The sequence below is a fragment of the Lycium ferocissimum genome, chromosome 8 (assembly GCF_029784015.1).
Source record: "Lycium ferocissimum isolate CSIRO_LF1 chromosome 8, AGI_CSIRO_Lferr_CH_V1, whole genome shotgun sequence".
Taxonomy (NCBI): domain Eukaryota; kingdom Viridiplantae; phylum Streptophyta; class Magnoliopsida; order Solanales; family Solanaceae; genus Lycium; species Lycium ferocissimum.
In genome coordinates this window covers 32,345,459-32,360,017 of record NC_081349.1, presented here as the reverse complement: position 1 = coordinate 32,360,017, position 14,559 = coordinate 32,345,459, and the positions used below count along the sequence as shown (strand labels likewise).

General features: G+C 31.2%; 1 pseudogene; it reads left to right on the top strand.

The window, feature by feature from the left end:
• The first annotated feature begins 8,660 nt into the window (after window positions 1-8,660).
• LOC132066835 (protein NUCLEAR FUSION DEFECTIVE 4-like) lies at window positions 8,661-10,720 on the top strand (annotated as a pseudogene).
• The last annotated feature ends 3,839 nt before the right edge of the window (window positions 10,721-14,559 follow it).

Sequence of the window (14,559 nt, the reverse complement as noted above, 5' to 3'; positions counted from 1 at the left end):
CGGATTTGATTTTGTTTAAGAGAGCTGACTCCAATAAAATTACGCGTTGGGGGAATTGTTTAGCCATTTAATTAACTTAATAAATAATGACCTGTTGGCAATAAATTAAAGTGGTAATATCTAAAGCCGCCTTATGGATGTCACCTACACCTAGTTTCAATTTGTGATTGGTCAATCTGTAGCATATAGTTGTACCAAGGAATAAGGTGGGAAATTAATGCTAAGTTTAATGTAAAACAAAGTAACAAAGTTTGCACGCATTGACAGACTTGGTAACAATATTATTAAACTCTAATGCAATGTATCCGTTGAATTTAAAATATCTATCTGTCTCTACTGACGGTGAAGTGTACGGATACCTAATTTTGGATAGCTTGTGCTCGCTTTTCAATAATTTTGTACGTGTATTTCACTTTGAGCAACTTTAATTTTGACAAAATCTAACTTTAGAGACAATGTGTGAATTTTAATTTATATGACTGAAGTTCAGCTATTTTGGCCTGAGCTTTAGTCATTTCTACCTAAACTTCAGTCATTTTTGCCTGATTTCAGGCACATAAGGTTAAATTCAAGTAAAATGGTTGAAGTCAAGCAAAAATAACTGAACTTCAGCCATATACGACTGAAGTTCAACCAAAAATGAATGAAGTCCAACAATTTTTACCTAAACTTCAGGCGAGAATGCATGAACTTCACTCATATTTAACTTCAGACATTTTTTTGAAGTTTAGTTTTGTCAAGCCTAACTTCAAACACCGCATGTCCAAAGTAGACATATCAACAAAAAAATTAAAAATGTGGGTATAGATTAAATGGCGGTGTCAAAATAGACTGTCCAGATTTCTATCTTTGATGAAAAAAAAGCCAAGATGATGTTATCATGATATAGCTGGACTGAACAGTATGGACCAAATTGAACAGACCCAAATATCGGTTTCGATTGGCTTTTTTCTTAATTAATGCCAACTAAACCAAATAATTTCGAGTTCTGGGCTTTCCCTATTTCAATAATACATTTTTTTAGTTTACTGTAAAAATTTCTTGAAAAAACTTCATTTCTAATAAACACAAGAATTTGGGCTATGATCAAATTCTATATTTTCACCAATCCAACAAACTATTTTTAGAAAATAAAGTTGTGTATTTACAAGTGAAAAGCACCTTACCAACGGGTAAAAATATACCCACATCAAAAACATATATCAAACCAACGGATATTTGAATATACACAATTATCACTTAACCATGATTAATAATGTGTATTTCTCACTTCATTAAATCACTTAATCATGACAACTTGGATTGGTTTGGCGTTACAATCCACTGGCAGTAGCCTGTAATTTACCACACAAAATAAAAAAAAATAGAGACACGTAGAAAATAAGGTGAGTCAACATATAATATATATATACATAAAACTAAAATTTTAACCTGGCTAAACTGTATAATTTTCCGACAAAAGGGGTGTCATTTGAAACCCCTTAGCATAAGGTGGCTCCGCCACCCAGGACGGATAAGTATCTATCTATGGAATGCCGGCTCAATTTACAACAGAAACACCTACATTGATGAATGATAAACAAGTATGTGGTAGAACAACTGTGACAAGAGAAAAGTTTTTTTTTTTTTTTTTTCAAAAAAACACTCAATGCATTATTGTGCAAAAGATTATACATTTACGGACATGCATGTAGAATATTCAATAAATTATACTATCAAAATAAATTTTGCAGAAATTCTACTTTCAGCATTTAAAAAAATTCATTAGCGAGCATTTTTTTCCATTGGACCTTGCGTCGAACCGAATTAATTAGAGCTCCATTATAAATATCAAACGTTGAATGAGAAGAAAAAAAAAGTAACTACATGTGGATGTTGAGATCGTTATATAAGGTTCAATCAAGAGAGAATTCAATTCTGCAACGAGCTCCCATAGTTGAAATTGCAAACCCGTAATCACGTAAAGTTGATAAAATTTGATGTACAGGTTATATTTAGAAGAGAAAGAGGCACGTGGTTTTTTAGAAGAGCTATATATATATATTACAAATAAAATTTAATTTTTAACGATGAAAAAGGTATATATAATCAAATTATTTATACAATAATTATAAATAAATACTTATGATAAATGTATATAAATGGTATTTGTCGAAAAATAGTACTCCTACTAACTGATTTACCACTACAAATTAAGCTATATTACTGAAAAGGTTACACTATCAGTAATATTATATTAGATGGTGTAAAGGAACTGGTAACTGATTTCTTCAACTCATTGTTGACAATTTTCCAACATCTTCTTGATCTCTTTTCCATATTTTAATTTTTATATTCTAATTAATGTCTTTGGGACTATGAAAGGCCTCCAATTTTGTCCTTGCTTGGCGTGTTCAAGATATACTAGCTAATGACTGTGCTATCATTTTGTGGAAACCTTTAATTGTGACAATTAAAAAGTAAATTCACCCGATTGGTAAACACTGACTTGTTCCTTTTGGATAAATGTTGGAACGAATTCGAGTAATCAATCGCTTTTTTTTTTTTAAAGTGCATGACTAAAAAGCTGCCAGTATAGTAAAGAAGCACTTGATAGAGAAAAAAGATCAGTGGAGATGTAGCTTTATCCGAGTGCAACTAAAAGCCTTTAGTGTAAGTCATTTGTTTCAACAACATTTGAAATTTATCTCCGTTTTAAGGAAAAAAATTATTTCTTTGATGATTTGGACTTTATGGAGTTTATTTCTTGAACTCATCTCTCATTTTATTTGACATGAATAAAATGTGTAGTATCAACACTACACAACAACAAGGGTTATTGTGGAAACTGGAGTTAGAGCGTTTGCGAAAATTTTAATGGGATTCCTGATACTAATCTCAAGCTTAGTAGGAAAGCGCTTTACTCTAATGGAATTTTGACGCAATCCAACATTTTTATCGAGCACCAATACATCTATACAAGTATCGAACATCATATGGGAAAAAAAAAAAAAAAAAAAAAAGATGTACAGCGGATCCACTAGCTATTAGATTAAACATTTTCTAAACTTTAAAAGGCCAATATAACCCCGTACTATCGAAAAAGGGTCAAATATACCTCGTTCATACTTCTCAGGCCTAAATATACCCCTTACAAGCTATACTCGACAAATATGCCCCTCCACCAAAGTTGACCAAGGCTAATATTTTTAACGAAAATGCTACGTGGCATGCCACCTCATTGTTCAAATCCAATTTTAACCCTCCCTCCTTCCATGTCATCTTTCACCATTTGCACCTCTCCTCCACAACTACTACACCACTATACCCACCATCATTTTCACAACCTCTCCCACCCTCGAACCTCTCCCATGAAACGTCAACTTGACGGATGTCCTAAATACAACCTTAACTAATACAATCTAACAGAACAAATCGGCACTAAATTTTCTTTGCATTGAATAGAAAATGAATAGCATAGCCCAACAGAAAAAAATCGGCTAGACTTCAAATTCCACCAAACCCTCTCCCCCGCTCAAGAAATAATCCAAACCCAATAAAAATGTTGATGTGAACAAAATCAAAACACTAACATAAAAGAATAATCACATAATATAATAGCACTTGGTCCCACAATTTTCCTTCACTTCCATAGCCTTTAAGTAGTATTATCTAAAAAGAAATGAAGTTTTGGGACTAACTTTAACCCCAATTGCCACTTAACTAATACCGAGACACTCTTAATGCATTTTAATATGAGAAGTTCTTTTTGTCGTGGTCTAAATTTTCTTTTTTCTAAAAAAGAAGGTGAACTAATTAATGTCCTATAATCGCTAAAATTGGGTTGAATTGAGTCTGAAACAGAGTAGCTACAAGAATTAAAGGACTAGGGGAGAAAACGTAAGTAGTATAAAAATGTTTATACCTCTTCGAGGAATTTCTGGTCGAGAGTATGTAAGAATACAAGAATAAATATGGTGATAAAAGGGAGAGAAAGTGGGAATCCTAAAGCAAATATATAGCCGTTAATTGGGATGACTCAATTGAAGCATTTTGATTTCTTCAACCTTTCAAGTTTGTGAAAATGGTGGTGGGTATAGTGGTGTAGCAAAGGTGGAGGGAGGTCCAAACGGTGAAATATGACATGGAAGAAGGGAGGGTTAAATTGGATTTGGACAATGAGGGTGGTCACATGGCATTTTCTTCATTAAAAATATTAATCTTGGTCAACTTTAACGGTGAAAGGGTATATTTGTGCCCAAAGTATAACTGTAGGGGTATATTTGAACTCAAAGTATAACGAGGGGTATATTTGATCCTTTTTCGATAGTACAGGGTTATATTTGGCCCTTTTCCGTTTTCTAAATATATAGTATGTCCAAAAAGGAAAGAGGATCCCTTAGATCAAAAATCTTTTTTTTTTTCTTCTATTGGATATGGTTAATGCACATAGAACACATGCCCAAATGTGTAGTATTTAATTGTTATCTTCAACTTCTTTTTTCCTCAACTTGGCCACTTTTCCTTGGGACAATATTTTCTTTTTCCCTTTTTAACTTTTTTGAGTTTGTTGGTTTATAGTTTTTTTTAATACTAAGTGCTGTTATAATGTTTGTGCATGTTGAATTCAGAAACAAAGTGGTTTTGAAATGGAATTTCATTAATTATTAGTAGTATTTAATTATTGAATTCGGAAGGGAAGTAGGATTGATCAATGTTCAATTAGTCAAGTAGGAAAGTACCATTAGTCATTTTTAATGTTAAATATTAGATTCTCTTTAGATTTTTTTTCATTGTTGATAAAAGATTTTTTTGGATTTTTTACCTGGTGTCTAATATCCGCTTTAAGGTCTGACTAATTTAGATTCGTATCAGGAAGTCTTACTTTTATTAAAGAAATCCATTTTGATCAAGACTCGGACCCGAAATCTCTGATTAAGGATAAGAAAAGGTTATAGTAGTTAATTTGTAGTGTTATCTTACGCATAGACCCGATCATCCCATATTTGTCTCACCTATAGTAAAGAAATAAACTATTGTAAATTTGTATAGACAAGCTTTTGGTAAGAAAATTTCATGGTGTATAATTGTCTCTTTGCTTCAATACGAATTTCTGGATCGATCAAAATAAATACTCTCTCCATCTAAAAAGTATGAAATTCAGATAATCAGTGTCAAACATCTAATTTCCAGATTCATGGTTAATTAATGATAGTGGCTAACGGCAATGCGATTGACAATGGTGGCGGTGATGATGTTGATGGTGATTGCTTTGATGGTGGAAGTAGTTAGTAGTAGTGTTTGGCGGTAGCGGCAATCATACGTGGATTGAAGATTTAAACTCTATGGGTTCAATTTTAAGATTCTTAGCATTAAACTCATTATAATTTTAAAGTTATGGCTCATATCTCATTTATTCTTTTTTAATAATTTTTTACACAGAAATTTATATTTCACGTTGAAAGTTAGGGGTTCAATTGAACCCCTGCCTACATGGCTAGATACGCCTCTGGTGGCAATGGTGGTAATTAGGGGTGGGCGTTCGGGCCATCGGATTGGATATGAAATTTTCGGTTTGGATATTCGGTTTTCAGATTGGAGAAATTACAATCCAAATCCAATCCACATAAGTTCGATTGGATTGGATATTTTAAGTTCGGGTTTTGATTATTCGGTTTGGATATTTCGGGTTTTGGATTTGACTGCGAGACTTAAGACAAACTTATTTAGGAACGAAATTCATGTGTTAGTTCCGAGAGGTAAATCTAAATCTTAATTACTCGCAAAAAAAGCCTTCCGAAGCCCAAATTAGGATTAACAAATCCAAGTCATGTCCAACATAATAAATCCATACCAAATAAAAACATTCTCGAAAAGTGAAATGAACAAAATAAAATCTAAGTAGTCATCAAAAAATAACAAAAACTCTGCTGGGTGACACTAACGTGAGATTTTTTGAGACTCGAGAAGTAAGAAAACCCTATATTATATTTGATTTAGTAGAAAATTGTATATTGGATTTAATATTTTAATGGGTAGGGCCTTAGGTACTAATCTATTAGACCTTTAGAAACTAAACTTATTAGTACTGGGCACATATGATATAGGTGGTCTAGATAAAAGGTATAAAAAATTTGGATTTTCGGATATCCAAAAATCCATAGTACTAAATCCATATCCAATCCGAAATTCATAAATTTTAAAAATAAAATCCGAAGTCCAATCCATAATCCAAATATCCAAACCAAATATTTAAAAAGTTCGGATTTCAAGTTGGCCCAAACAGTGCCCACCCCTAGTGGTAATAATGGCTGGGGACAATGGTGGTGGTTGATGGCGATGTGGATGTTAGTTAACGGTGGTGGTGATAAAGTGATGATGATAGTAACAATAGTGATTGTCAAGACTATGTCAAAAGAGACCGAACGGAAAGTTAATACGCCATATCTTATCGAATTAAAATGACTTCATTTATGTCATTTCAAGCCATAGTTTGGCTCATTTATGCGTTGAACCGTCAGGAATATTTATCCATGCCATTTTTCAATAAAATCGGTTTAACAATACCGTATATGACACTTGGTCACCAATTAGAGGTCCACGTCGTTTAATTAAACCAACACAAATTAAATCCTAAATTAAACTAAAACTCGACCCACAAATGTCAAGCTTTAATTAAGCGACATGGACCTCAAATTGGAGGTCGTGTCATATCCAGTATTGTAAAACCCGCATTAATAAAAATGGCATGGATGAAGATTTCTGATAGGTTCAAGATGGCATAAATGAGCCAAACTATTGACGAATTTACATAAATGAGCCATTTCCGATAGTCCGATGGCATATTCGAAATTTTTCCAAAGTCAATGATTCATATCTATTCAAACATATTAAACGGTTTAATATAAAAATAAATTAAAAAAATTAAAAAAAAACAAGCATTAACTATCTGAAATTTGAATCATTCAAATTCGACCTTCGTTAAGTGCGAAAAATAAAATTTACAATCATTAAAACGTTAACTGAAAAATTCTTATTAATTAAATAACTGACAATATATTTCTTTCTCTATTCTACCTATCCAAGAATCCGGCTTTTCAGTCAACTATGAAGTCAATATAATAGTTCTTCCCATATCCCAATAATCCATACCCCTAAGACGTAGGCGTGCGGTCCGCAAGATCTATATAGAAAGGAACCTTTTCCTCCATGAATGATGAGATCCCTTGTAAAATAATCATAAATAGATTTCTATGATAAGCATTAATGATCTAATCGTCAAATTGATACTCGCTAACTTGTCATCATAGGTTAAACTACACTGGCAGCATAAAAAAAAAAAAAAACTTTATATTGTTAGTATACAGAGGTGAATCTATAGTATAACCTTTGGTTTCATGTAAAGCCAATATTTTTTGCCTAGATATTGCATGTATTAAGAAAATTCACTAGATGTCAATATAAATGTTTGACCGTTAACCCAATAGTTATTGGGTAAAATTCACAAAAAGCCACTTTTAGCCTTGCAATTGAAAAATGATCGTTGTCATGGAGTTCCAATTTTCACAGTTAATACTCTAGGACATTGTTTTGAAATTTCATAGGTGAGATTCGAAACTCTATGACATTAACTATTTTTTAAAGACAAGGCCGCAAAATAGTCGGTAGATGCTATTTTCTTCATAATTATATTTTAGATAACTTTACATAACTAAACAATGTTAGAAACAACATCACATAATTTTAGCATAAAAATTGATGTGTCAAAAGTAGCCATAAAACACTTACTTTCCATATCTGAAGAAACATAATCCTCTCCCCTTTTTCTCAACCAATCCTAAAATAACGCTGGGAAATAGCTGAAAATTCTATTCCTTTCCTTTTATTAATAACTTTCTTTTTTTCTTAATTTCTTCTTATCTTGGAAATATTCCCTTTCTTTTCTTTTTTGAAATTCAAATTTGACATTATTCATATTATTTTTACATACTACATGTATTGTTGATGGTGCTTGTATATATATGTGTGTGTATTTATATATATATATATATATATATATATATAAAATATTAAAAATTATATGTGACATACTCAAGAAAGATACTTGTATTATATCAAAATATAGTATTAAAAAACAAGAAAAATTAGAACGAATAGAAAAAAGGTAAATATATGCGAGATGAGGGAATTGATATCAATTATAGGAAAGAGCAACTGGAACACAAAAAAGGTATAAATATGAGTCCCTAATTTTGTGGGACCTCATTTAATATATTTATTTAAGTAAACAACGTTACAGATTTGTATGATAAGGGAATTGATATCAATTATGGAAGAGAGAAATCTGGAACACAAAAAAGGTATAAATACAAGTCCCTAATTTTTGGGACCTCATTTAATATATTTATTTAAGTAAATAACGGTACAAATTTGTATGCATATGCTAAAAGTGATATAAATTTTGCTATTTATGTTAAGATGCAAAAGTTATGTCATTTGTGTTATCAACTATTAAATATTGCTCTTAAACGTAAAAAAAATCTCTTATAATATTCACTTATGGTCATGGACCCATAAACTCATTTTCTGAATCTGACTCTATCACTATACATAACTTAATCCTTTAAATATATGTAGACACACATCTATACGTGCCTCATTAAAAGACACAGCATATTCTATTTCACTTCTAACAAGAACTAAATAAACATGGCCATTGCAAGTGCTGGTGTTGAATCCAACATGAAGAGCCTAACACTACAAGTCCTAACAGGAAGATGGTTCATGGTATTTGCTGCTGTTCTCATATTATCAGCCTCTGGTTCCACATACATTTTTGGTATATACTCTACTGATATCAAAACTTCTCTTGATATGATCAAACCACCCTTAATTTACTCAGTTTCTTCAAAGATTTAGGGTCCAATGTTGGTGTCCTATCTGGCCTAATCAATGAAATAACACCCCCTTGGGTAGTTCTCTTATTTGGTGCTGTCCTTAACTTTTTTGGCTACTTCATGGTTTGGCTAGCAGTGACCAAAAAAATCCCAAAACCCAAAATATGGCATATGTGTGTGTACATTTGTGTTGGTGCAAATTCTCAGTCTTTTGCCAACACTGGTGCAATGGTCACTTGTGTCAAGAACTTCCCTGAGAGTCGTGGCGCGGTTCTTGGACTACTTAAGGGCTATGTTGGGCTAAGTGGTGCAATGTTGACACAAATTTACCATGCTATTTATGGTAATGACTCTAAGTCTCTCATTTTGCTTATCGGTTGGCTTCCTTGTGTCGTTTCGTTTGTTTTCTTGCGTATAATTCGCGTTATGAGGGTGGTTCGGATTGCACATGAGATGAAAGTGTTTTACAAGTTTCTGTATACATCACTTGGCCTAGCTGGATTTCTCATGTTGATCATTATACTTCAGAAAAAACTTGATTTTAAACAGACTGAATATGGTTTGAGCACAGCCATTGTTCTGTTTTTGCTCTGTTTGCCACTTGTTATTGTTGTCAAAGAGGAAATTGATTCTTTGAAAATCAGAAACAAGCATTGGAAAGTATATCACAAGTGAAGTTAGTAACTGAGGAGCCAGATTGTGAAATTTCTCAGCCCCAATTGGTTACCCAAACACCCCCTTCAGCACCTTCTACTAGTGGACCATCAAAAGATCAAGAAAATTCAAGTGATCAAGAATCTGCTTCTTGTTGGAAAACAGTTTTTTAAGCACACCGGATAGAGGTGAAGACTACACTATACTTCAAACCCTTTTCAGCATTGACATGTTAGTCCTGTTTTTGCGACGATTTGTGGCGTTGGAGGGACACTAACTGCAATAGACAACTTGGGACAAATTGGGACTTCATTAGGCTATCCAAAAGCCAGCATTAGCACATTTGTATCACTAGTGAGCATATGGAATTACTTAGGCAGAGTTGTGTCTGGTTTCTTGTCTGAACATTTCTTGTCAAAATACAAATTTCCTAGGCCACTTATGCTCACGATAACGCTCGTGATCTCTTGTTTAGGCCATCTTTTAATCGCGTTCAACGTGCCCGGTGGCCTATATGTTGCATCAATAGTCATAGGATTTTGCTTTGGGGTACAATGGCCATTGCTCTATGCCATAATTTCAGAGCTATTTGGGCTGAAATATTACTCAACTCTTTACAATTTTGGATCAGTGGCAAGTCCAATTGGGGCATATTTGCTAAATGTAAGAGTGGCTGGCCATTTATATGATAAAGAGGCTGAGAGACAAATGATGGCTATGGGAAAAACTAGGAAAATTGGTGAAGATTTGGAGTGTATAGGGGCTGAGTGTTTCAAATTGGCCTTTATTATTATCACAGGAGTTACAATTCTTGGGGCATTTGTGTCAATTATTTTGGTGTTGAGGACTAGGAAGTTTTACAAGAATGATATTTACAAGAAATTCAGAGAGGAAGCTAAAGTGGCTGAGAAAGAAATGGCTATGGCTGAAAATTATGGTGGTCTTCTTCAAAAATAATATTAATTCTACTAAGGATTATTAAGAATTACATGTAATCTGATATCTAATCATATCTCTAGTTTCCAACTATCAAATTTTTATCCACTTGTTAATTGCAATTTTTAACATTTGATAGTGTAAATTTTTGTTTTACATTGTCAGTGTGTATAGTTAAACTCACTTTGGAATGCCATTAGTTTGGATCCCATTAACGGTGAGTTGTATATCTACGTGAACAATGGCGGAGTCGATCAAGATTAATGAGAAGTTGATTGATCGCCCGAACTTTCAACGGTATTGATGAAGGTTGTTTCGCATTGCAATCCCACCTCTATGTATAATTAAAAAGAATTAAAAATAGAAAAAAAATCGACGACTCTCTAGTTAATCCGATTAAAAGTTCAAGTTCGTGTAAGGACAATATTTAGACTTTTTACATGAGTAGGTTAAGTTGACTTACCATAATAAGCTTAAAATCTTTAATTATAGTAAGGCAGTTGATGTGTAACCTCAAAAATAGAATAATAACCTGATATAAAAGGTTAAATTACACTAATATGAAAAGAGATGGTAGTATCTAACTTAAATCCTTTAATTAAACTGTAACTTTTTTTTTTTTTTTACTTTCTTTTTTTGGAGAAATGTGATTTGTTTTTTTGTTTGACGTAAAGAGTGTCTTAATTAATCTCTGTGAAACCAGTTGTTAGCCATGTTAATTGTCTCACATATTTTATTTGTTTAATTGATACGAGGAGAAATTGTTTTCTGTATTGAGGAGATCTAGATCTAGTAGTAATAATAATTTAAAATGTTCTTGCATTGATATAAGGAAGACTGCATTGAAAATCTTAATTATATGTTTCCTCTATTGTTTGTTTCTTACAAAATATTTCTATCTGCTGTCCATATGTTATTCTTATCTTCATGTATGAAAAATATTATTCAATATCTTCTCTAGAGTATGAACTAATGATCAAATTTGAACCTTGATTTCCATATTATTATTGACATTATTACACATGTGAGACGCCTCGATTGGATGTATATTTTTGGAATATAATCTATATACATAATAATGTATATAATTTGTATGCTATCAATAAAATTTAAAGTTGTAACAGCCTACGATCGTTGGCGCTGAACTCGTAAGAGGGTTTTAGATCACATCAGAATGGTCAAATAAAGTTATGATCATCATATAAGAGCGAGTTTAATATTCAACTATGGATACTTCTTTTTGGGTTCAAGCCCAAAAGGATAATCCTAGGGCGCTCGCTTCGTATGATGGATAAGCAAAAAATAGTCACAGGATAAAAATTTAGTGTCATTATCTCACGTTTGGTTGGGATAAAATTACGGTATAACTAATCCCGGAATTAGTTATCCTGGAATTATAGTATTATTCTTATCCCACATTAAGGGTGGAATAACAATCCCGGGATAACTTGTTTTCTAACCAAACGAGCCCTTAAAGTCCAAAAGCCTTGAGGTGGCTCAAACAAATCGAATCAAAATGGACAATACCTGACTAGTGAGCTTGGATCATTATAAGATGTTTAGATGCTAGTATTTGACATGGGAATATGTTTATTTTCTCAGAACCCTAATATACTTCACATATGGTTATTTGTTTCATCATATAATTCAACTATAACTACAGAATATAACTTTCTCATGAGATGTTAAAATATTTTCGGAAATATGGAAGTTCTTGAAAAACTTTCAATTGGAATAGTATAAGTACCCCGCAGACCAGCATCCAATAAGTAATTGTTCTTAACAACTCTCTTGAGAAATAGACTAATAATATGTTATAGTTATTTTAATTACACTGCTACTATAAAATTTCCATCTCATTGTCAATTTATACAACATAAATAGATCATTTAAATGTTTTAACATTGGAGTTAAACACAAAGATGCACCCAAGTCAACTATTTTACCAAGTAAACACCACAAGAGTTAGTTGATTTTTGTGCTTTTGTTGATTAGAGTGAAAGATATAATCTAGAAATATTTTCTCATTGATTTTGCCATATGCTCCTGTTCAAGTTTCTTGGTTTCTGTTGCTTGTAGTACTTGATTCCCCTTTGGCTTCCTATGGTTCATAATATTTGGATGAAACTTTTGAAAAATTATGTCGAATATATTATGAATTATGCTTATGCTGTAATCTGATTTTGAAAACGATGAATAACAATAACAACATACCCAGTGTAATTTTACAAGTGGGGTCTGGGTAGAGTAGCATGTACGGAGACTTCACCTCTACCCTTGAGGGGTAGAGAGGGCGTTTCCGATAGACCCTCAGCTCAAAGGAGAAAACGATCAATAATAAATCCTTTAATGAGATCATTATAGATATTATTTCCAAAATTTCATAAATAATTTACTACTTGATATATGGAGTCATTTGCACGATTACCCTTCAAAGGCACTGGTCTTTAATTCTTGCCCCTCAAATTGGTGGTCTTTAATTTTTGTCCTTCACCTAATACCATGAGGTTTGGGGTTCGAATTTCTGCTCAGTAAAAAAAAAAAATCGCAAGGCAGAGTTTCGTAGCAAAGTTAGGCCTATTCGGGTCAAAATTAGGCCTCATGCAAAGATAGAGTTTGAAACTCTGCCTTGCGAATTATTTTTTTTTTTATTGAGTTGGGATTCATACTCAAAACCTCGGGATATTAGGCGAAGGACGAAAATTAAAGACCACCAATTTGAGGGGCAAAATTTAAAGACCAGTTCCTTTGAAGGCTAATCCGCACAAAAAATTGACATATAATTAGTGGTAACATGTGTATTATAATGCATTGTAAGAGGATTGATGGTGGGAAATATGTTGGTCTGACCTAGGCCTATTAACCGGTTTAACCGGAACCGTACCGGTAACCGGTTAGGGAACCGGCCGGTTTCCGGTTAAAAAACGGAACCGTTTAACTGATTCGGGTTCCGGTTGTTTGAAACCTCAAGCGGAACCGGTCGATTAAAAACCTTCAAAACCCCTTCTTTTTTTTTTGTTTTTTGTATTATATATATATATTATAGTATTTATTAGTATATTGTAGGTATATTTACATATGTTATACAAGTTTATAAGTAAAGTTTAAATATTTACATTAGCTAACGGGCTAATTGAAGTCGAGCGATACGAATATACGTGTATACATATATATATTAAGTTATATGCTTAAGTTAACACTATATATATATATACTTATTATAATACGTATATATATCAATATACGTAGGTTATATAACTTATATATATATATATATATATATATATGTTTAAGTTATATACTTATTATAACTTATATATTATAACTTATTTTATTTATAGCTTAATTGTTTTCTAAGTTTATAAATTCGTATATACGTATACATATATATATATATATATATATATATATATATATATATATATATATACCTAAATATAGTAAGAATATACTTATATATATATCAATATATGTATCGATATACTTAGGTTATATAACTTAATATATATAAATATGTTTAAGTTATATATAACTTATATATATATAACTTAATATATGTATATATATATATATATATATATATATATATATATATATATATATATATATATATATATATATATATATATATATAACTAAAATAACTAAAATATACTAAAAATATACTTATATATATGTATAACTTAATATATATATATATATATATATATATAACTAAAATAACTAAAATATACTAAAAATATACTTATATTTTTAGTTATATACTTATATATATGTATAACTTAATATATATATATATATATATATATATATATATATATATATATATATATATATATATATATATATATATATAACTAAAATAACTAAAATATATAAAAATATACTTATATATATATATATATATATATATATATATATATATATATATATATATATTTAAGTTATATATATACTATATATTATAAGTATATTCTTAGTATATTTTAGTTATTTTTCAAGTATATAACTTTCTAGTTTTTAATTTAATATATTCTTAGTATATTTAGTATATTTAACTTATAAAATAAAAATATAAAAAATAAATAAAAAA